The sequence below is a fragment of the Tachypleus tridentatus genome, chromosome 6 (assembly GCF_004210375.1).
Source record: "Tachypleus tridentatus isolate NWPU-2018 chromosome 6, ASM421037v1, whole genome shotgun sequence".
Classification (NCBI taxonomy): domain Eukaryota; kingdom Metazoa; phylum Arthropoda; class Merostomata; order Xiphosura; family Limulidae; genus Tachypleus; species Tachypleus tridentatus.
In genome coordinates this window covers 168,438,710-168,465,053 of record NC_134830.1, presented here as the reverse complement: position 1 = coordinate 168,465,053, position 26,344 = coordinate 168,438,710, and the positions used below count along the sequence as shown (strand labels likewise).

The following is a 26,344-nucleotide window of genomic DNA, read 5'->3' as shown; positions in this document are numbered from 1 at the left end:
TCTTTAGTTTTTATTATTTCATTAGAAAATTCGTATCTTTATGTGATTTATATTTAATACGATTTACGACTGAATCGAGAAGTTTCGTTAAGACGTTTAGTTTCATTTTACATACCTTGAAAGTAGACATAGGGTCAGGGTCGTAGATTCTGGAGGGGATGGAGAGTATACATCCCCCTTTCATTTTAGGTGGGGAGTATGGTGCATACAATCATCCCCCCCAACAGTTTGGTCTGTTAAACTGTTTTATTGCATTACAGGCCTACAAATTGTGTGTTTGTTCTTGTGATTCTCGTGTTCTTACCAATCGAATTACATAATTAGGCCTAGATGTAAGCGTTTTCAGTAGCCGAAATGTACATCTTTAATATAGGCGAGCTTCTAAGCTTTTCGATCCAAACGATAGTTCATAAGTATCAGTCAGTAGGCCCAAGTATACATCCAAGTATCGTGGCAACAAGATTACTCCGTGACTGCATGTTTACAGCTTTCAGGTTCACGTAATCAGATATTACCAATTTGCAAATTGAACAGTCCACATAAGTGGTTGCAAAAATCATCCCATCCCCATCGGGTGTAAAAAATCTACGCCCCTGCATATGGTAACTTAAGTAGTCCTTCAATTCGCAGCGATGAAGCAAGAAATAACAGAGAATAAAATGAGGAAAATATATCCAAATATGAACTTCCCTGCGACCCTCCCTGGATAACCGTAAACACATCAAAGTCGAGTAATAATATACGACAGAGAAATCCGGAACCATTCACGTGGCAGTTTCGAAATAATACGCAAGAAAATGCACGAGTTGTAGTTTACAACCCTAGAAAAACACCGAATTTTTTGATGACTTAATTTTTTTTCCAGCATAACAAAATAAGAAAATCATATTAACTTAATTGTTCTATCCCAGTTTTTTTCTTTTACAAATTTCCTGTGCGACCTCACATTACTGTAGAAATTATTTCTTATACCTTTGTGTTATTAATAGTGGAGATATAATATGGATTTTAGCTTTAGTAACTGTCAGCAGTACATCTACAACCTTGTTTGTTTGCTTTTTGTTGATCCCTATTTGTAAAATTTAAATTCTGAATTTTTAGTTCAAACCTTTATGCGTTTACTCCCATGGGGTTAACCCTCATAGCCTTGTAGTTTCACACAACAACAACATCTAATATAATCACTATTGCAGTTCTCAGTATAACAATCACCACTGGAGGCTACAAACCATCCAGATATTTTACCAATAGTCACTCATGCAAAAACAAATCGTCAATGTATAAATAAAAGGTAACTCGTTGAATCATGTTGAAGAATAGAGGTTCATTGTGTGACCTTACACTGGCACTAATATACTTCAGTGCTAGACGCCCCATTTGGAATACAAATTAAAAAATTATGACAATGTTTACGTGTTACTCTCAACTTATACTACTAATTTTAGACTAGCCAACAAGGAATTCTGAGTGTCAAGGTGAGAGAAACTCCTGCATAGACCTTGTTTTTGTTAACTCTGCCTGGAGTACCACATCAACCTTTTTCAGGAGACATCATATCTGTCGTGATCACCTCCAGTGTGTTTGTTTGTTTTGAACTTCGCGCAAAGCTACTCAAGGGCAATCTGCGCCCTCCAGTGTGAGGTACTCATGAAGACTGGAATATAAAGTATCATAAAATCAAATAACAACCACATAGTGTTGTCATCATTTTAGAAATCCTCTTACCTTTAAGGATATTTCCATCATATAACAACTTTTGCAAAAGGAATGTTAGAATAATAATACTGATATAGTTTGGAAAATACGCAGTAAAACTCAAATAAATCGATGTAAGAATATAACCCTATGTTCCATACCTTGTGATTACCTTCCAAACTACGTAACATAAAACAGAATAAACTGTGCAGCAAGGGCTGAAAGGGCGAGCATGTTTGTTGCGACGGAGATTCGAGCCCGCGACCCACAGATTAAGAGTCGAACGCCTTATCCCACCTGGCCATGCGTAGATTGCTTACAAATACACGCTATACGTGTGTTCACGCGTGACTTTACTTCTGCTAACACACTTTTTTGCGTCTCACATACAATCACCAAGGTTAACATGCAGCGACACGGCTGTCATCTAGCAAGCGTTTACTATATGTCAAATTATCAAATGTGAATACGATTGTTCCAAAGTACATTTGTACTGGTTAAATTATTTTTATGATTAATCAACTGCATACTGGGAATTACAGGAAATCACATGCGAAATGGAAACTATGTATGTCTTTTAATCAAGTTATACATACCAGTTGTTATTTTTAGGTCTAAATCTATCGGATAGTGAGGCCTCGTCCTTTGTTGACATCGTATCTCAAGAAGGTACCAGTATTGAAGAAGAAACCGTTAACGGAGTCCAAGAGTTGATAGACGACATAATCCTTTCTGTAGATAGAAAAAACGTTCACTTTTTCAGGTAGTAATTAATTCAAATCAGTTATATTTTATTCTCTTCGTAAGAAAATATTTTATCACATAATATCAGGTCATCCCATGAGTAAGGTCCGAAAATTTAATACAGAAAGTGTATTATTATTTCTTTCTTTGTAGCAGGCTTTAATAATTGAAATACGTAGTAGGACGTGTATAAAAATGTTCACACAAATAAAATAAACTAACCCAACTCCACTTTTTTAGATCATTAATCAAATAAAACCTTATTAAGATAGATGTGTTTGAGGAACACATTGGTCATATTATGCTTTATGAGTTTAAAAAAGGCAATAGTGCAGTAGAAACTACACGAAACATTCAAGGTGTTTATAGTGCGGAGTCTTTTAATGACAAAAATTGTCGAATGTGGTTTCAGAAGTTCAGATCAGATGACTACAGCTTAAGTGATGCGTCATGTTCAGGTCGTCCTGTTGAGTTTAATGATGACTTACTGTGGTTAATTTAATGAAAATTGTGCTGTAACAGTTGAAGAACTAGCACAGAAGCTTAATTCAACCCAGTCAACAGTTCGCCGTCATCTGCAATAGCTCGGATAGGTGCCCCCTATGATTTTACAGAAGCCAACCTTAGAGTAAGTGTGGAAATTTGCACTTCTCTGCACTCTCATGAACGTAACTCACCTTTTTTGGACAGATTAGTGACTGGAAATGAAAAATTGATATACTATAAAAATGTTTAGTGCCGTAGATAATGGCTCAGTGCTGGTAAACTGGCTAAAGCAAGTCCAAAATGGACCTCCACCACAGGAAAGTCTTGTTAAGCATTTGGTGAGATATCGTTGGCGTGATCCACTGTGAGTTGCTACCACTCAATGTAACGATTACATCAGACTTCTATTGTTAACAGTTAGAGCACATGAATGTTGCACTGAAAGAAAAGAGGCCTGATTTGATCAATCGTAAAAGTGTTGTGTTATACCAGGATAATGCACGGCCCCATACAGGAAGAATCAAATCTGCAAAAATTGAAGAGTTAGGCTGGGAAAAACTTCTACATCCTCCTTATTTTCCAGACCTTGACCCATCTGATTATCATCTATTCCGAAGTTTACAGAACTGTCTTGACGAAAAATAGCTCGGAACACATGAAGATGTCAAAACTATATTCCCTACATTCTTTTTTTCCGAATCCCAAGAATTTTATAGAACTGGCATTCAGAAGCTTGTGAACCGTTGGTAGGAAGTAATTAATAATAATAAAACATACATTACTGATTAAAAATCATTAAAAGCGTTTGAAGTTCATTTTTTTCTCTGAACCTAAAATCGAACATCACTTAAGAGATGACCTGATACAAGCATTATACTTTTACTATCAACTGTTAAAAATAAATCCCAATTTAAAAGTAAAGTTAACATATTCTTGCGATGTTCAAAGTTATTAACAAGTCACGCAAGATTGTGTTTACCTTAAAAATCACGCTATGATTTTTTTATGTGAAGTCAAAATATCTTGAATTCTACATGTCAGTTTATCTGGAATTACCGGCGTTTTGCACTTACGTTAGCATGACTGTGCCGCCCTCTCGGATTTTCTTCTTTAGTGTCCTTAAATTTGGTGAATAAGAAAAAGGTTTACAACCAGAAGCATTATCACAATTTCATATGTTTTGTTGTTGTTGTTTTTATTAGCGTTCCTTGGCAAGAATCGGGTATAGATCCTGACTATTCTGACCACAGGGATTATCTTGATAAATTTGGGGATGTGGTCCTCTCTACTCTGAAAGAGCTAATCAGCAACGCCACTGCTTCCTCACCTGAGTGGGAAAGTCTTCCTTCAACCGTAAGAAAGGCAGTTCAGGTAGGTTCTACAGAAAATAGATACATCGAAAGAGTCTGTATATATGTTACACATTTTACCCTAATTGTTTTTAACAACCAAAATGCATAAGAGTTAAAATAAATCTAAATCTAAATGTAGAGACAATCTAATATTACAGCAAAATATTTTGTTTTATTTATAATCGTATCAATAAATAATATAGTTAGTTAATTATCTGTGCACAATAATATGTTAACGTCACGGATCATTTGTTTTGTATCAAGACAACAGCGATATTTTTCAAAATTCTAAGTCCGGGAAATTATATATAAATTTATTGGGACTGCGCCAATATAGTTTTCAGTTACTGGTTTTTCAGAATATTTCCTCTTCATTGATTGTTCCTCATTAAAGTTTCGTATTAAGGTTTAATTGAGAAATAATAAAGCAATACCTGTCTGTAATTAACACATATCGCGCTAGCACAGTTCAAACAAAACGCGCCCCCGCTAGTACAGCGGTAAGTCCACGAATTTACAACTCTAAAATCAGGGGTTCGATTCCTCTTGGTGGGCTTAGCAGATAGCCTGATGTGGCTTTACTATAAGAAAAACACACATATAAGGCCCGGCATGGCCAGGTGGGGTAAGGTGTTCGACCGTAATCCTAGGGTTGCGAAATCAAATCCCCGTCGCACCAGATATGCTCGTCCTTTCAGCCGTGGAGGCGTATAATGTGACGGTCAATCCTACTGTTCGTTGGTAAAAGAGTAGCCCAAGAGTTGGCGGTAGGTGGTGATGACTAATTGCCTTTCCTCTAGTCTTAAACTGCAAAATTACGGACGGCTAGCGCAGATAGCCCTCGTATAGTTTTGCGCGAAATTCAAAAAAACATACAAAACGCTGCTTAAGGAAGCAACAAACAACAGAAACACATATAAAAATACTTTAATGGACTTTGTTTTGGCGAATGAAGTTTTCAAGTGAAAATGATCGACCAAAGAGTATGTGAATAATGGCTGGCTACTTGATCACATAAACTCGAACAAATGTGTTAAAGTATTTCTTTAGTGTTGTTAATTTACGTGTTTTTTTCGACTTATCTAAGAGCTCCTTTATTAAAAACAATGAGCTTCGTAAAGCTTTACGTTTTATTTCCACCAGTTTTATCCACCTATCATAAAGTGTTGCTACACATCTGTCACTATATTTTTGACGAGAGTAAAATCATAAGTTGTGTAATAAATTTTAAAACAAGCGCGATACCTAATATCGTGTGTGTTCGTCTATTTTATGTATTATTTATTGATTAAAATTACAATTAAATATTTATGTATGCTAGCGAATAGAAACGAAACGAAGTCTCATAAATTCACTAGCTTAGCATAATTTGTTCATCATTATATGTCTACAGTAGTTTAATCATGATAAACCAAATACTGGTTTACGATGGATACATTTCTAAATTTATCATTCTCTACATAATATGAAACAAATTTCAACATCGACCACATTTCTTCATAAGGTATATAAAACCTAATTAGCATCTAACCATTTACATAATATAGTGTTTAATTTAATTAAGGTCTACATAATATCATGATAAAGTTTTTAATCTAACTAAAGTCTAGATTATCTCATAATAATGTGTTTAATCTAACTAAAGTCTAAATAATCTCATGAAAAATGTGTTTAATCTAACTAAAGTCTAAATAGTCTCATGATAAAGTGTTTAACCTCACTAAAGTCTAGATAATTCTTTAATAAAGTGTTTAACTTAACTAAAGTCTAGATAATTCTGTGATAAAGTGTTTAATCTAACTAAAGTCTAGATAATTCTGTGATAAAGTGTTTAATCTAACTAAAGTCTAAATAGTCTCATGATAAAGTGTTTAACTTAACTAAAGTCTAGATAATTCTGTGATAAAGTGTTTAACTTAACTAAAGTCTAAATAGTCTCATGATAAAGTGTTTAACCTAACTAAAGTCTAGATAATTCTGTGATAAAGTGTTTAATCTAACTAAAGTCTAAATAGTCTCTGTGATAAAGTGTTTAACCTAACTAAAGTCTAGATAATTCTGTGATAAAGTGTTTAATCTAACTAAAGTCTAAATAGTCTCATGATAAAGCGTTTAACCTAACTAAAGTCTAGATAATTCTGTGATAAAGTGTTTAACTTAACTAAAGCCTAGATAATTCTGTGATAAAGTGTTTAACTAACTAAAGTCTAAATAGTCTCATGATAAAGTGTTTAACCTAACTAAAGTCTAAATAATTCTGTGATAAAGTGTTTAATCTAACTAAAGTCTAAATAGTCTCATGATAAAGTGTTTAATCTAACTAAAGTCTAAATAATCTCATGATAAAGTGTTTAACCTAACTAAAGTGTAAAAAGTCTCACAAGGAAGTGTTTGACGTAACTCACTTTTCACGAAAGGAAGTGGTACTGGAGTCTCATGCTCACCTGGTTAACGCTTACCACACCCTGCACGCTCTAGGCGTCTCTCAGTCTCTAGCCAGCGACTGTGGACCTGTACTCCAAATCCAACAACTCATGTTACTGGACGAGGACCGAATACGACACACTCCAATCATTGTGTGTGGTAATAATGGTTCAGGAAAGTCCACTCTTCTCTCTCAGGTATGTTGTTCACGACCTCTACTTGTTTCTTTGTTGTTTCAGGTCTTTCTCAATGGTCGCAACTTTTTGTCTAATTTCTCTAGTAACATAGGTCAACATTTGAATGTCTTTGGGTATATATTGTTTTCACTCTTGCTCTGAAAATATTTCATACAATTAGATAAATAAAAAGTATCCAACAGACAGTCTATAGTGAAAATATATCATTAACTTAAAGGTATTTATTACACTGTCTATAGTTATAATAAAGTTAGATCATTAATTTAAAGGTGTTTATCAGACTGTCTGTTGTTATACTTAAGTTATATCTTTAATTTAAAGGTGTTTTTCAGACTGTCTATAATTATACTGAAGTTATATTGTTAATCTAAAGGTGTTTATAGAGCTGTCTGTTGTTATACTTAAGTTATATCTTTAATTTAAAGGTGTTTTTCAGACTGTCTATAATTATACTGAAGTTATATTGTTAATTTAAAGGTGTTTATAGAGCTGTCTGTTGTTATACTTAAGTTATATCGTTAATTTAAAGGTGTTTTTCAGACTGTCTATAATTATACTGAAGTTATATTGTTAATCTAAAGGTGTTTATAGAGCTGTCTGTTGTTATACTTAAGTTATATCGTTAATTTAAAGGTGTTTTTCAGACTGTCTATAATTATACTGAAGTTATATTGTTAATCTAAAGGTGTTTATAGAGTTGTCTGTTGTTATACTTAAGTTATATCTTTAATTTAAGGGTGTTTATCAGACTGTCTGTTGTTACACTTAAGTTATATCTTTAATTTAAGGGTGTTTATCAGACTGTCAGTTGTTATACTTAAGTTATATCTTTAATTTAAGGGTGTTTATCAGACTGTCTGTTGTTGTACTTAAGTTATATCTTTAATTTAAGGATGTTTATCAGATGCGTATTGTTATAATGAAATTATATCATTAATATAAGGATATTTATCAGTATTCTTATACTGAAGATATGTCCTAATAAAATTATGAACGTGTATAAGGCTTTCTACATTTTAACGATATTAACCTTTAACACAAGAATGTTTTCACGCGTTTAATGGTTGTGCTGATGTTATATTGTTAATCTGAAAATGTGTATGAAATTCTATACTGTGATAATGAAGAGAAATATTCAGTCCAGAAAGTCCATGGCTTTACTTCTTTCTTTTTCCAAGATTGTTTTGACATTTATCGATCCGAGGAATTCGTTGTCGTATAGTATCTTTAGGAAATGTATATTTGTATTCCAAATCTGTGTCAAACGTGGCCTAATGGTTAGCGTGTCGGACTATCGATCTGTGGGATCAACGTTTGAGTCCAGTTATTACGGACAGATGTTACGTCACTCACTTTGGGTCCATTGATGTGTTATAAGAGTGAAGATCAAATCCCAATACTTGGTTAAAATTTAAGATAAATGTTATTAACTAGCGAAATATCCTCCAGTCTATCTGGTCAAATGAAATATTCGTCTATCAGAGATAGCCCTTGCTTAGCTTTGAGCGAATATCTCACAAAACAAGTTTCACATCAGTATTTTTCAAAATACTTGAACTTTCTTCAACTAGGTGGCCTGTGTTTGACCTTAATATATTATAGACAACTGTGTATTTTCTAACGTAGTGAGTCATGGACTGTGAGAAACTGTGTAAATTTTAACAACTAGAAAATAAAGAATTAAATGTAGTCATTTAAGCTAAGAGAATAATATGTCACAGTACAGTATAAACTGGCATTAGGTGTTTCACATTAGATGTTGTATGTTTTACGATATGTTAAAAAGTGTGTTTTCCGTATTTCATCAATATGGAAAACGTTACACACATACATATGTTTTATATTTTTCCAGGGTGATAGAAAATAAACATCTATGTTTCATAGTAGGATACTAGGTCCAAGAGTGCAGAGTGCAACTTTGTGGCAAAGAGGGACGATCCTTGGACACGTAGATTCATTTTGTTATATCTAACCATCATAACACGTCCGGTTCTCACTGATCAGTAAAACTGACATTACGTTTAAAAATTATTCCACATGAACAAATAGTTCCCACAGAAAACGCTTTACAGAGTTTAATTAACTAAATTTAAGCATATATTTATTTTGTAAATATTTTAAGCATTTCTTCATCAAATTATATTTCTTATTCCTCAGTTTACAGTAAGTTATTATTATTTTGAGTTTATGAAAGTACTAATACCTTTAAAACTAGACGCTAGTTATACACAACTAACTGCGAAAACTCTGAATGTAGAAAGACAAAACAGGCATAGATTACCATTTTAGTACCATAAAACACTTGTTTCTACCTTAAATCAAAACCAGAAATTTTCAAAAGATTGCGTGCGCTGTATTTAAATGATTTTGAACATGCAAATCTGCAGGTTAACTGACAACTACAACTAATATAAAGACGAGGTCAAACGATATATGTCAAAAGTACCTTTTGAGATTGCTTGACGTTCTTCTAATAACTTAATAACAACACTCAGCTTTCTTGTACTTTAATGTCCCCTAGAAGCTTCGAAAGCTGTTGTTCTTAATATGTTAATTTAGAAGCATATTGAGCAAGGACAACGCAATACCGTATGATGCCACTTATCAATTGTGTAGAGAGTATGTAACAACCATTCCAGATCAAAAACTGTATGCTCATATCAGCATTTAAAATTTACTAGAGAGGATATTTTTATACTTTAAAACACTGTAAAACAAAGAAATATGGATCAACATGGGAGCCCAGGACCATTACAAAGTTAAACTACAACAATCAATAACTAACCTGTTGTCAACAAGTGAAAAGAAACGAACGTAAACACCAGTTACAACAGCTATCCACGTTCCTGGAGCAATGATATGCAACATGATCAAGAAGGAACTCCATATAGAAAAGTGACCAACAGAGAAAGAGGTAGCCAATATCAGGCCTTAAATCATGCCTCCAGTCTAACTCTTGCATACCTCAAGAAGCTGGAAAATGAAATGGATATTGTATTATTTCATACGAAGACATACCAGTCAAGTCGTCGGACGCAGCACCAATCAGAGTATGTGCAATTGATCTGTTGAGAAGTCATCATCTTCGCACACTAATTGGATTAAGTAAAGCAAACAGAGCGGTATAGTATGCTTCAGACATGACAGATTTACGACAGATCATTTTGCAATGGGAACTACACTGCATGGCTATTGTCAAAATGTTTTGTGTTCTCTCTCAGGATCAGCAGTAAATATGTGGGTTTATAATGAAAAAAATGAGATTTCGTTAGCCATGGTTGGCACAGCACAGACACCCTTTGGGTAGCACTATGCTTAATGACAAACAAAAGAAGGTACGGCCGTCAGAAAAAAACATAACTTGACGTGGAGACTCGGATAGTAGCAACATAATAAAGCTCCAAAACTGTTTTAATATAACAAATTTAACCCTCTGTAGTATGAATGTCTAGAATCAATACAGAAGAATAACTTTAATTTTGCAGTAATTTATGTTTCCTCGGTTACAATTTCCATTTAAACGTTATTCAGTTCTCTTTCATCGTTTCCAGCTTCAATGTTTCGTTTTGGTTAAATATAGTTTGTATGAACCTTATCTACTACCTTAAATTGCTTTCAGATCGCACTTAGCACCCACTTAGTAACACCCCCTCAGCCTTCTCCATTCAATTTTATCTTCTACTTTAATACCCCCCCCCGAAAGCTTCGAAACATGTTTTCTTTAATATTTTTAATTTAGGGCCATATTTAGAAGGACAACGCAATCACCAAAATAGTTGCTTTTGAACTTTGTGTTCAACACAAAATAATATAGAATGATGAAAATCCTTTGTGCCACGAGATCATAATCCATTCTACTTCAACAATATTGATTAGCAGTTTCACTTATCCCTTTCTGTGCATCAAGACAGTTGACGCGTTACTTAATAACGTTGTGTGTAGTAGTGTGATGAAGTCGAAAACAGTAGCGGGCTGTGGAAATAGCTTCATTGATTAAGTTAGGCTTATGGCGTGAAAATGCATCAAAGAAAAATAAATAAATATGATAAAATTCGAAAGCTCTGAGCTTTTGGCTCGCACTATAAAATATCTCAGCCATGATTAATCTATTCAGGTGACTACCGATCACTGAATGATTCACCACACACACCCAAAGCTCGCATGAATAGAAATATTATTTATGAAGAAATTTATTTCGTAGTGTACGGCATATCAATCATTCCAAAGAACACTTATGCGCATGTCGTAAAGCTTCCATAACGACGTATTCAACTGCAAGCACTCAATTTCAGCTCAGTGATGTGAAGCAGAAGCGTTTTATTATAATATCGTTCGTGAAATTATGTGAATCATTGATCTTTAGTGCAAGATGGGAATTTCTTTTCGAACTCAGTCAGAAAATGCGTTTAAAACTATTCAAAATATTGAATTTCTCTTCACGTCGTGACTGATTTATTATTATATATCTGTTTTAATGTCAATGTTTGTGTACGTTAAATTTGCACTTAGAAATGTACATAACTTATACTGTTAAATCTGTATAGCGAAATTCCTGCCTATTCACTAAATTTGTAAAATATTATCGATTGTATGAATTAACACTGTATATGTAAGCGCCGCTGTATCGTTAGTATTGTTGTGCAAGCTGAAATTTCTAGCATCTTGCCTCAGGCGTATAAAATGTAGCTAATGCTACGCGCCAAGAAACAATATATATTATTCACGTCCCAATCATTGAAATATTCAGCACATGTGCCCCAAACTCGCATGAATATAATTACTATTTATGAATAAAAATAATTTAGTTGTGTGCGACGTTCTATAGAACCAGAAACTTTCAACGAAACCGGGTTTCGATACCCATGATGGGTAGAGCACAGACAGCCAAATTAGTTTTGTGCTTAAGTTCAAACAAATAAACAAACCGTTTTTAATATTTAAACACGAAAACACGAGTAGTGTTATGAAATCCGGAAATAAACAGTTCTCAACAGAAGATCAGGATATTTCGAATCGTTGAAAGAATGGTTTGAATTTTGAGCAAAACTACACTAGCCGATTCTAATTTAGGGGTAAAAGACTGGAGAGAAGGCAACTTTTGAGCTGCTCTTTTACCAATGAATAGAGGAATTGATTGTCATGTCATAACACCTTCACGGTTGAAGGCGTATTGGGTGAGACAGGGATTCAAATCCGCAGAATGCGAGTCGAGCACTCTAACTACCTAGCCATCCACGTTTCAAGCACTCTAACTACCTAGCCATCCAGGTGTCAAGCACTCTAACTACCTAGCCATCCAGGCTCAGCCTCGTTGAAGATTCACCAAAATTGACGAAATAAACATTTTGATGATGCCATACCTACGTTGCAGTATAAACCTCAGGAACACAAGTGGCTACGTGGTTAAGGCATTTGACTCGTAATTTAAGGGTCACGGACGGGTTTGGATTACCGTGATACCAAACATGTCGACCTTTCAACCATGGGGGCGTTATAATGTGACGGTCAATCCCACTATTCGTTGGTAAAAGAGTAGCACAAGAGTTGACAGTGAGTGGTGATGATTAGTTGCCTTCCCTCTAGTCTTACACTACTAAATTAGGGACGGCTAGCACAGATAGCCCTCGTGTAGCTTTGCACGAAATTAAAACAAACAAACAGGAACACAAAACATTACATCCTCAATGAATAGACAAAAGTGTTGTATTTTGTTGCATATTTTTCTCATTCTCCAGTTATAGGGTATTGAAACAAAAGTGTTCCTGTAGTGAAAAATATATATATATATTTATGTGTTTGCCGTTATCAGCTTGAAATAGCCTTAAATTGAGTTAAATGATAATTTAAAGTTAATGGTAAATTAAATGTCAATATGTTTTATAAACTTATGATATTTGCCAACAAGATTGATTAGCACAGTTTTCTTTCTTAATATATTTTGATATGCAAATTTATTTATTACAAATAATTATTTGTATGCAAAATCTTTACAAACTTACAAGCAATACTGAGTCTTCTATCCGATCTGAATCTTCCTTGATATCCTATCGATGATTCACGATGAGTGAATGAATTTCGAGTTTAATATCTGTACAATTCACTTAACGGGGAGCGAACTCTTTGCTGATCTCACGTGAGTTTTTCACCGCTGTAATGACATAATGTCTTCATAAAAATACTAACGTCCGATTAATAAGCGTTAATCACAGTTATAAGTTTCAGGTTTATAGTATACCAAATATAGCAAACCAATAATATATGCTGCATTTTGACGTGGCGCGTTGGTTACGATTATAGGCACGAGGAGAGTTTCTAGAAATTTCAGCCTACACAACAATATTACCGACTAGTGTTTTCGTAAAGGCACAAATTGTTGATTCTTACACTCGAGAATCTTCTATAATTTTAGTGAATAGGCGGGAATTCTACAGTATGGGTTACAAGCATAACTAAATATATATTTAACTGAAACAAGCATCGAGTTTAAAATAGATATACAATAGTAAATCGGTTACAGACGTTACTTGTTATGTTCGTAGGATACTGATATTATTATATTAGAAGTTACTTGAATGTCCGTAGGATTATGACATTATTGTATAAGATGTCGTTTGAAGGTACGTAGAATAATGGCATTATTATACTAGGTGTTGCTTAAATGTACTTTGAATATTGATATTACTATATTAGACAAAACTTGAATGTCCGTAGAATATTGATATTAATATATTAGACGTTACTTGAATGTCCGTAGAATAATGACATTATTACATTAGATGTTTCTTGAATGTCCTTAAAATATTGATATTACTATATTAGACATTGCTTAAAATCCTGTAAGATATTCATATTACTATATTAGACATTGCTTGAATGTCCATGAGATATTCATATTACTGTATCAGACATTGCTTGAATGTCCGTAAGACATTCATATTACTCTATTTTATCTTATGTTTTCATCAACTGCTTATTAACGCACGAATCCTTTTTTCATGGTGAAAGCGTTATTGAAAAGACGTGAACTTTGATTCCACGCTCAATATGTAGCTCGAGGCATTAGCAGCCATGACGACATTGTTCGCGTCGTACAAATGAATGGGAAGTGCTTTATTTAATACAACAGTCGTTCTGAAACTAGTATATGTTCAAATTGCCAGGGATAAAACTGAAGAATTTCGTGTTTTTATTTAGCATCATAAAGTTAATCTTGTTTCTGGGATTTCATTTTTCTTGTTGCATTTTCTTCGACCGGTTTCTAAAGGTTGCATTCGAATTGATCAAATGTATGACGTCTTCGTCACTGGTTCCATACCGATAAATTGGTGTTTTTGGTCAAATAGAAAGTAATAAATGTTTCTCTGTTTACTCTGTTGTTAAGAGCAAAACTACGTGAAGGAATCTCTCTACTCTGCCTTCAATAGGTATCTAAACCTGGTATTTAGCATTGTAAGCTGAGACTTGGCGCAGATAGCCTTGTTTCTTCGTGCCATAAACACCAAACCAGCTAACTAACTAAGACTTACTATTTAGTCACTGGAAAGGTGGTAACAGACGTCAACTTTAATGTTACTCAAGTTGTGACAATGGAATGTTAGGAAAAAACAACAATATCATAAATAAAAAGTTTCACATTTTGCATTTTATGGTAAAAGATCGTAAAATACTCTCTTTAGTTTATGGAGATTTGTATATGATTATATGAAACAATATTTCTAATCTAGCAGTAATTGTACACGTCACGGGTATATATACATGATTAATTTTTGAGAAAGTAGTAAAATGAGCGAGAATCAGGTATTTAAGTGACAATAATCCTTATTTTGTTTTGTTTTTCTAATGATCTGTGATCATTCTAATGATCTTTCTTCAAAACATCTAGTTTTCCGTTTTAATAAACGGAAAATTTCAAATGAAATACTTTCCATAAAATAATGGCCTTCCAACAATGTAAAGCCCGGCATGACCAGGTGGTTAAGACACTCAACTGGTAATGCGAAGATCGGGGGTTCGAATCCCCATCACATCAAACATGTTCGCTCTTTCAGCTGTGGGGGCATTATAGTGTGACGGTAAATCCCAAGATTCATTGGTAAAATAGTAGTCCAAGAGTTTGCGGTTGGTGGCGATGACTAACTGCCTTCCCTCTAATCTTACTCTGCTAAATCAGGGACGGCTATCGCAGATAGCCCTCATGTATCTTTCCGCGAAATTAAAATCAAACAAACCAACAAAGTTTAAGGAAAATGAGTAAAATAATATTATTTTGTTCGAAATAAATTATTTTATTGTTACCAATACGTTTGAAATAACCTAATGTAAAGTATGCAGTTCGGTCCAGATAATAAAGATTTTGAGTTCGCTCTTATATTTAACGCTATGATAAATTCGAATATATGCACAAGATAAAAAAAAATCACGACTTTAAGTAAAACAAATAAGACTTTCTTATTATTCTGTTTCTGTTTGTTGTTAAGCACAAAATGGCAAAATAAGTCATGTGCACCCTGCCCTCTTCAAAAACTACGTCTAGTCTTAGCATTGTAAGTTCTTAAACTTCTCGCTGAGCCGTTAGATGAAGTTTAGTCTTTCTTATTTTATTGCTTTTAACATAATTGAAACATATCTGAAACCTACATGCAGAAGTTTGTTTGTTTTTGTTTTTGAATTTCGAGCAAAGCTACTCGAGGGCTATCTGCGCTAGCCGTCCCTAGTTTAGCAGTGTAAGACTAGAAGGAAGGCACCTAGTCATCACCACCCACCGCCAACTCTTGGTCCACTTTTTCAACAACGAATAGTGGGATTGACCGTTACATTGTAATCCCCGTGGCTGAAAGGACAAGCATGTTCAGTGCGACAGGGATCTGAACCCGCAACATGTAGAGGTACGATTGTTACTACTAGTATTGTTAAATATAAAGTAATACAGATTTTCTTATTACCAAAGTCAAAATTTAAAATACAATCTAAGATCTAATGCATTATTTGATTAATAGCGACCTTTGCTGCGAACTGAAATTTCGCTTATTTGAGATTTATTAGCACAGATGAGGTCAGCAAATCAGAGAAATACAGTTTCGCTCTTTGTTGTAATTTTGTGTATATAATACTTATTGTGTTTTAGGTGATTTTAATAGGCGAAAGTGGAGTCCATAGCAAATAGTACTGTTAATTGAAGAATGCATTAGATCACTACGTCACATATTGTTTTGTCAATTTACCTTCACAAAAGGGCCTGTCATGGACAAGCGTGTTAAGACGTTCGACTCGTAATCCGAGGATCACGGGTTCGAATACCAGTCGCACCAAACATGCTTGCCCTTTTAGCCGTGGGGCGTTATAATGTGACGGTCAATCCCACTATTCGTTGGTAAAAGAGTAGCCCAGAGTTGGCGGTGGTTAATGATGACTAGCTGCCTTCCCTCTAGTCTTACACTGCTAAAGAAGGGACGGCTAGCACAGATAGCTCTCGAGTAGCTTTGCGCGAAATTCTTTAAACAAACAAACAAACAAACATCCTTCAAAGAAACTAAATATTCTAATTAAGCAGTTTGTTCTTTCTGGAATATAGAATAATAAATCAATACAATAATATTATTCCCACACCTAAATGAAGTTAGATTAGTATATGGTGAGTTAAAAAGGATTTTGAAACTTTATTGAGAATATATTAATTGGTTTGGATGTCCATCGGTAATTATAAGATATCAATTCTATAGTAGCTTCCATGGTTGCATGGCAAACAATTCAGTAAGAAACTTTATTTATAACGCCGTCTGGATAATAACCTTATAAAAAAACCTTTTCGAGTTCTTTAATTTTTTTTTACCACTAGCAATCTAGGACTCTTTTGGAAAAAAAAAACAGGTCTGCGAAATTGAACTTCACAAAAATTGTTTTGGTTTTAATAACGAATTCTACATATTTTGAAAATAATATTCTTTTTTTTTCAATCACGTAAACTTCAATACAAACGAACTTGAAGATAGGAATTAATTTGGTTTTGAATTTCGCGCAAAGCTACAATAGGGCTATCTGCGCTAGCCGTCTCTAATTTAGCAGTGTAAGACTAGAGGGAAGGCAGCTAGTCATCACCACCCACCGCCGACTCTTGGGCTACTCTTTTACCAACGAATAGTGAAATTGACCGTTACATTATAACGCCCTCACGGCTAAAAGAGCGAGCCTGTTTCGTGTAACGGGAATTCGAACCCGCAGCCCTCAGATTACGAGTCGAGTGCCTTAGCCACCTGGCCATGCCGGGCCTGAAGATAAGGAAGGAACATTGATGTCATTCATACCGATATGTTTTTAGTGAAATCTACGTTTCTTAGTCTCAAAACTTATCTTTATTGCTTTATTACGTTTGCCGAATAACTTATACGTGATGGAGAGAAATGGACATCATTTTCGGATTTGGCATACGGGAATTACAGTGAAACATGTAAAACCATCGCAGGCCTGTGTAATTGGTGTTCATGTTTTGGATATGGCTTGGGTGATATGAGAATTAATGAGTTTATAAAAGTGCCTGCTTATAATTGATTCTTGTTAAACTTATCCATTTCAATGATGAACTTAAAGTTTAAATACAAAATTTTTAAATTTTTATTGCAATTCAACCGCATGAATATATAAAATGCCAGAACTATTTTTTTAGGCTTTCTTCAAAGTTTGTGTCATCTGTAAATGCGATTACATTATGTGGTTATCAAAACTTGAAAACAAAATCACGATAGCAAGAATCTTAACAACATGTATATGTCATTGGCGTGTTAGTGAAAGAATGCTGTCACTTATAAGAAATGTTCTATAAAACGTAGGAACACAAATCTAACTTATATTAGCCATTCAAAGGCTATGTGAAAAACTTCTAAGTTTTTTCTACTATTTTTCAATCGTTATTCATGAGCATTAAGTGTGATACCCTATTTTGTTTATATCTATCCATCCGGTTTCTGTATGATCTTGGCGTGAAATTGCGTGATATCTTTTTGTATTTTTTCAACCGCCTTCTCTGTGACCTTGGTCTAAAATCATGTGACGTCTCTTTTTGCATGTTTCTAACCAGTTTCTTTATGTGGTCTTGGTACGAATTATGTGATGTATTTTTGTATATTTCCAACTAATCTCTGTGTGGTCTTGATTTAAAATTACTTCAAGTCTCAAGATTTTATTTACATATCCTTAATTTCTTATTGAGCTCATAACACTAATATTTAGGATTCGTTGTGGATGTTTGTATTCAACAAGAAATAAACATTTCTTGTTTTTATTGCAGAAGCGAAAATTCTGTGCTTTTAAATAGACTTATTCACAACAGTCTCGTTTCACGTTTCTTGTAAAAATACTCGAACAAATTAACTTTCCTGTTTGTTCATCTGTTTCACTGATATCTGTAAGGATTGCTTTCCTTTCCGCTATCACTTTTAAACTTCTGATTCAAACAAAACATGTTTCTCAAAGTTAGTAACAAGTTGTTGTTTTTTATGGCGGTGAAAAAATGATCTCATAATTTTCATGTGAAGAATACATTAGGCAGAGAAAAAAACTTGGAAATCTAATCTTTATTTTTTCTATTCAAACGTGTGCAATACGTCTTAACGTTGTTCAGCTTCAGATGACATTCGATCTCACTTGTGTGTGTTTTTCTTACAGCAGAACAACATCGGGCTATCTGCTGAGTCCATCGAAAGGAATCGAACCCCTAATTTTGTAAATCCGTAGACTTACCGTTGTACCAGTAGAGGACGATTCCATCTGAATGTATAATATTGATAACAGTACACGTAACTTTCACAGTCACGTGGGCATGGCAGATAGTCCCATGTCGCTTTAGTTTGTAAAACAACCATTTTTTTTATGAAACGTAGCAACTGGAGCCAGTCTTTTAAAACGTTCCTGCATATCTGTATAGAAAAGCCTTCTCTCATGTCGGTATGATTGTAAATAGTATAAGTAATTATGTTGATGAATCATATTAAACTTGTGTCGAAAATTTTCTGCCAAATCATTTATAATATTAAATTACAAATGTCTTATACTCATCTAATATTATGGAGGTTTGCCTAAAATCCATTGATGGATAGATAAACTAATAAAGGCAATGTTCCTTGTTTCGTCCAGGTCCTGATGTACTGTCCAGAGTGGCTTGGAAGTGACGTAGTCAGGATAGTCCGCCATGTTGGGAAGAGCCTCATTTCTACATACACGTCTGAATTACTGAGGAACTTATGTCTACATATTAGCCTTGTGTTTGGTTTTGATGTCACTCCAAACCATTACAGCTTTGAACTTGGAAAATTGAGTATCTGGTTTCAGGATCTACTTAAACTCGTCGAAACCACCACCAGCGACCTGGTTATCGTTCTCGACAATCTGCATGACCTCAGATGTCCACCTAATAATCAAGCGGCCATCTTGGGATGGCTTCCTTGGAACCTTCCAGCAAATGTACATATCATCTGTTCGGTAGCTAAAGAGAATGAAACTGTTCTCTGCCTACTTAAGTCTCGTATTACAACCGGAGACAGCTTCGTTCATATCTCGCTACTCAGTCCCACAGCTGCCGTTAGCATGGTCCAATCAAATCTCAAAGACAACAAACACATGTTAACAGTGGATCAATGGCAGACTTTAAAGAAAGATTCACTGGACAGTCCTTTTCTCCCCTGTATGTAAAACTTCTCTCTTACGAAGCCAGGCGGTGGACGTCGTCACATAACGTCATGGATAATGACGTGCCACAAACATTAAAAGACCTGATTAACAGAGTTCTAAACAGATTGGAAATCCAATATGGAGGAAGCACATTAAGAAAAATAGCGTCTTATCTAACATGCACACATTACGGACTAAGGGAACCGGAAATACTAGAACTTCTAACAGCTTCTGAGGTCCAGGGACCAGTCAGTATTCAAGGTGATGAGCAAAGAGTAGAATTTTCATTCATGGACTGGTTTGGCATCAAACAAGAACTTAGTAAGTTGTCACTGGGAGGTGTTAACGTTACTTTATTGTTATGATGTACACGCTTTCTCATCAAAATATTGTATGTATGTATCTGAAACTTACACTTAAAAGTGAAACGTTTATCATAAAGTGTTTTGATATATCTCTTTTTAATAAATCTTTCAATCATTTACACAATTTTAGTATAAGTCCTATGTACAATAATATTTGATTGTGTGTTTGAAAGCACAAAGCTACACAATGGACTATCTGTGCGCTACTTACTACGATTATCGAAACCCGGTTTCTAGCGTTGTAAGTCCGTGGACATAACGCTCTGCCACTGAGGGACTTTTTTTTTATATATACTGAAGTAAACATTATCACAGAGTCTTAGTTAATCCAAAATTGAAATTTCGACATAGATAATGTTACGACTAGTACGTATACATAAGCTTATTAAGGTTATACTACCATACAATTTTAACTTTGGTAATATATAGATAAATGCATTACAAATCAACAACGGTTTAACTTTCCTTAATGTTTTGCTAATAAGTTAAGTAAGATTTATTAAATATCAACTGGTGTAGAAAACATAACCGGCTTATTTATTGCGAATAAACACAAATAATTTTTGGAAGAAATATGTTTATACTAATAATATTCAGAATAGTAAAATGACACATGTTTTTCTGGTTATAATTGAAATACTAACAAAGCATAATTCAAGTAATCGATGATTCTCTGGAACAAGCCTTTCCACTTGCTCAGCATTAAGTCCGAGAACTTATAACGTTAAAATTGAGTTTTAAATCCCAGAGTAGGCAGAGAACAAACGGCCTGTTCTGTATCTCTGTAGTTAAAACCAGACAAATATTCACTTTAGACAACACTGTCATCTCTTTGCCTCTCTCTGTGTTATTCAATTGTTGAGTAAAATTGAGTTTTAAATTCCAGGGTGCAAATAACCAGAAACTATTGTTGGTGAATCGTTGAAATAAAAAGAAAGAGATATAAGATCCAGTTAACATGAAAATAGATTAACTGCACCTGGCGCAATTTTTATTAAAAGAAATAACCAAATGAAACATTTTTTTGGTGAATAAGATTCATCCTTAACAATTGTGGCTCTAAATATAGGGTTAATTTGAAGCCTGACGAATAAACGGTTATTTATGCAACCACTAAGTCAAAAGAACGTTTTTAGATTCCATTTGATTTAAAGAAGTAATGTGTTAGGGAAACTCATAAGATCAAGGCAGAAGGCAGTATGTCGTTCGGAGAAGGCAAACTGCAGTACACACTTTGTGCTATTAACATGAACGATAGAGTTTTCCACTTTCTTTAGTTAGGACTGTGTTAATTCAACTTATCTCATATATTCAGTGGACGTGTGCTATTTGAGTTTTACTTCACATATCAGATTTCAAGGGAATCCATTAAAACTTACACGAAATATAAAATCTCCAACTTTGATTCAATTTCTTGCTTTTAAACCGCGGCATATAAAATCATAGAATGGTTCTAAGTCTTTTGTTATTTTTCTCAGTTACGAGTTTTTTGCTCATAGCTCCACCTTTTGAATGATTTGATATTTAATAACAGTATGTAAAGTTCTTACCAATGCTATAACTGTAGCTATCAGTTTGGCCGCCAACTTTGATTTCATTCCTTTATGTTGCACACTCAAGCATCTGGTGCTGAAACACAATAGATGAAAACACTATTGTTCAACAAGTACCTGGTGCTAAAACATAACAGATGTATACACTATTGTTCAACAAGTACCTGGTGCTAAAACATAACAGATGTATACACTATTGTTCAACAAGTACCTGGTGTTGAAACACGATAGGCCTATACACTATTGTTCATCAGGAACCTGGTGCTGAAACACGATAGGCCTATGCACTATTGTTCAACAGGTACTTGGTGCTGAAGTCATTCATTTAGCATGAAATTAATGTCTTCTTAAGCCCACATCTTTTGCAAGCAGCACTACTGTTACAAACACATGACTAATCCAAATCAAATCATGTTTTTTAGTTAAAAATCAACCTTGGAACAGTTCACCATCAACTTTGTTTGAACAATATGATTTTTTTCCATTGTTCGTTACAAATAACATGTCTAAGACAATGTATGTACATTATAGTCATTGAAACTACTTTATTGTTTGGAGATATATGGGATATTGTAGATCTTTAATGAAACATGTCCTTTTTAATTTATTTTACTTTTATATTTCTTCAATATTTGTTAATTTTGGACAAAGTTTTCTTATAATAACATCGTCTAATAGTCCTACAAGACAGACATTCAGAAATATGCTACATATGTAAACGTATAACACGTATATAGCAACGTATTTAAAAATTACGTTTAATATGTTTGTCCCTCTGTATATAAAAAAATAACCATTTTCGCAGGCTTCACTTTATTGGTGCATTCTTTACACAAACTCAAACGTTATTGGTCAGAATATGGATCCATGCTCGTTTAAATATGAAAGTTAAATATTAAATTAGAGTTTTTTAGTTAAACCAAAACGGTTTACTACTTAAATCTCAACTTTATTTTCTTTATATTATAATCAGTCTCTAAAATTCAAGTATCCTTAACATGTGATCAAATAAAAGGTAGATGGGTAAATTTAATCTAGAATTGCTCTTCTAGACTTATTTTGGCTTATCTTTATCAAAGGAATATACGGGCTCAAAGTGGACTAGAAAACAAGAACATTTAATATTGTTCAGCAAAAAGTGTAGACAGCAAAACGAAAATAATCAATATTGAAACATTTATCTGCCTCGTCGGACAATTTGTTTTTAGACCCGGCATGATTTGGTGATTATGGCACTCGACTCATAATCTGACGATCGCGGGTTCGAATCTTCACCATACCCAACATATCGCCGTGGGGGCGGTATAATGTGACGGTCTATTCGTTGGTAAAAGAGTAACTCAAGAGTTGGCGGTAGGTGGTGGTGACTAGCTGTCTTCCCTCTAGTCTTAAGACACTGCTAAATTAGAAACGACTAGCGCGGATAGTCCTCTTGTAGCTTTGCGCGAAATTCAAAAACAAACAAACAAAAATTGTATATCAGATCTTTCAACACGTACGTTCCATTCACCGTTGAATATGAAATAATGAGCAGTTATATTTTCTTAGCCTCGACATTATTAGATCTGACGCACAGTTCTAAATCAAAATTCACTGAAAAATCACTCGGGAACTCTACCCACGAACCCGAACAAGAAATCAATATGCTAAAAATCCTTATAAACACAGCTTTGAGACGTTTCTCATTTGACTACATATATCAAGAAATCAACTTTGTAAAGTATTCCTTCATCCGCAGCAACAAATTCCCACCTGCCGAAAGTTTTTCTCACAACCACCATAACAAAAAAAAAACCAAACTCAAATCGCAAACAAAAGTGACACTAATAAACCAAAAACAACACAAAACTACACTGCAGTTTAGCGGTTATTCCTGACATCAGCTCAAAAACAATCAATACTTAGAAAAAACTTGTCATTAAACATAAAATTCGTGTTGACTTCCAATTCACTCAAAACCTGGCACTAATCTAAATTAAATACTAAATAAAAAATTACATAAAACCACAAAATGACAACGTCATTTGTGAAATAATATTCAATAACTGTCCATAGGAAAAACCTAGAGAAAATTGAAAACCACAGTCTCATAACATAATAAATCCCCCCATGTTTACAACCCATTGCAACTTAAAAATTCACAGTAACTAACTACAAGAAAATTATAACTTTAAACAAAGAACCAAACATCAACAAATGCAAAATAAATGAAACCATCTTAACTGCACAAAACAGCTCTACATTTAAACCCAAACCCCAAGGTACCACGATAACTGGCTTGGCATGGCCAGGTGGATAAAGCACTTGACTCGTAATCCGAGGATCGCGGGTTCGAATCTCCGTCACACCAAATATGCTTGCCCTTTCAGTCGTGGGAGCGTTATAATGTGTTGGTCAATCCCACTATTCGTTGGTAAAAGAGTTGGTAGTGGGTGATGATGACTAGCTGCCTTCCATCTTCTCTTACACTGCTAAATTAGGAACCGCTAGCGCAGATAGCCCTCGTGTAGCTTTGCGCAAAATTCAAGACAAACCAAGATAGCTTTACTAGCCTGTTAAGCAACCTCGTATCATGTGACCTCTTTGTTCCATACTTTACCTATCAATATTCCCGTGCCTTTGTAAACTACTTGTACTTTATAACACAACCTAGTCGAAACGGTCAACAATGATAATAGAGTTTTCTTTTATTATCCACAAGCTGTCTCTAAACGGCTTTTTTTTTCTAAAAGGTGGGTTCCTTAATACCTTGATTAGTTCAGCAGTTCAGCTTCGAACTGTATAAGTAGGAGCTCTCCTTAGCACAGCTGGACAGCTCAGAGAAAGCAATCCAGAGATATGTAGAGCAAAAGCGGCAGACTAATAAATTCATGAAGTATAGCAAGACGGGCAAAAAAGTAAATAATTCTTTACGAACGTTACATTTATAAACATTTGTAATTTTAACGACCTTATTTTCATTGAAAACTGTACCTCTATTGTTGATGGTTTTATATATATATATGTATATAGTTCAAGGTTCTCTACTAAAGGAGTATTATGTTGGAAACCGGCCTTACATCTACTGGAGTAACTCTGTTGTCAAGGAGATAGTGAGAGAACGTTTTCTCTCTAATCCTAGTGATACCTGTGTCTGTCATGTTGATCTAGCCAGCGCCTTTTACTTGAGTTTCTTGGAAAAAGCAGAGGAAAAGGTAAAATGTATATATATATATATACATAAAATGGCTTATAGATCGTGTGTTTATTCAAATCTTACAAATTAAGAACGTAAAAAATGGATTAAGATTGAATTACATCTCCAAATAAATAAACTGTAAGTACAGCAGTTGGATCACAAATAATGTAACATTTAAGAATACAAAAGTGAATTATATTTATTTCAACTAGAAACGCTATTGATTAATTATTTGTGACGTTTCTTTAAATAATGTATCCATTGAATCTGTGTATGTCTAATAGCTAATTTGGTACCCCATAAGTGTTGTAACGGTTTTAAATATGAGCTATTTTGACAAGTTATGAACAACAGAACACAGTTCGTGATAAACCTACTTCAGGTGTCAGAAATGGAAGTGATGCAAAACAATGATAAAATTAAACACATTAACCAAAGGTTAACTTAACCCTTTCATCATTTCCTTAAGGGTTATCAGTTGGATTGATTACTAATTGCCAATTATTTACTCAGTTGTATTTTAAACCATAAGATATTTATTAGCTTACTTCACAAGAGCGTTATTACCATTCCTGTCTATTCTCACTCTGAGACAAGCACTGATAAAATAGTCACATCTCCTTCTACGTGGTATTTCTTTTGACACAACTTTCTGACCAAAGAATCAGTTTATGTATGTGTGTGTGTTGTTAACTACTAAAAATATAAAAACACTGTCGTTATTTTGTATACGAAAGATTTATAACTAATCAATTACCTTCCTCTCCAACATGTACAGATAAAAATCTTCCATTTTATATATTTTTTGAAGTACCTCAGAAGGCGTTTTATCCAGAAACACCAGTTGAGCATTTTATTAAAATATTTCAACAGTGTTTTTTATTGAATGAAATCCCCAGTGCTTTTTGTTGAAGCATCTCAATAGTATGTTCTGTTGAAGTAACACAACACTTTGTTTGTTGAAGACACTAACACAGTAGAGTGTTCTGTTGAAGCATCTCAGTAATATGTTTTGTTGAAGTGACACAACAGTTTGTTTGTTGAAGTAACACAGCAGTTTGTTTATTGAAAAAACTAACACAGTAGAGTGTTCTGTTGAAGCATCTCAGTAATATGTTTTGTTGAAGTGACACAACAGTTTGTTTGTTGAAGTAACACAGCAGTTTGTTTGTTGAAGAAACTAACACAGTAGAGTGTTTTGTTGAAACAACACAGCAGTGTCTTTAAAGTTTAATCCAAATCAAGGTTGTTCACGAACTGTCTTTATAGTTTAATACAAATCAAGGTTGTTCATGAACTGTCTTTATAGTTTAATCCAAATCAAGGTTGTTCATGAACTGTCTTTATAGTTTAATCCAAATCAAGGTTGTTCACGAACTGTCTTTATAGTTTAATCCAAATCAAGGTTGTTCACGAACTGTCTTTATAGTTTAATCCAAATCAAGGTTGTTCACGAACTGTCTTTATAGTTTAATCCAAATCAAGGTTGTTCATGTACTGTCTTTATAGTTTAATCCAAATCAAGGTTGTTCACGAACTGTCTTTATAGTTTAATCCAAATCAAGGTTGTTCATGAACTGTCTTTATAGTTTAATCCAAATCAAGGTTGTTCATGAACTGTCTTTATAGTTTAATCCAAATCAAGGTTGTTCATGAACTGTCTTTATAGTTTAATCCAAATCAAGGTTGT

General features: G+C 34.1%; 1 pseudogene across 1 annotated transcript in view; it reads left to right on the top strand.

Annotated features, from left to right (window-relative positions):
• The window catches only part of LOC143254408 (NACHT and WD repeat domain-containing protein 2-like), a 178,468-nt pseudogene that overhangs the window by 112,933 nt on the left and 39,191 nt on the right, over window positions 1–26,344 (top strand). Inside the window, exons 7-11 of the transcript XR_013030185.1 lie at window positions 2,308–2,458; window positions 4,128–4,296; window positions 6,695–6,898; window positions 19,025–19,879; window positions 24,489–24,670. The product of XR_013030185.1 is annotated as an NACHT and WD repeat domain-containing protein 2-like (transcript). The remainder of the gene's footprint in view (window positions 1–2,307; window positions 2,459–4,127; window positions 4,297–6,694; window positions 6,899–19,024; window positions 19,880–24,488; window positions 24,671–26,344) is intronic.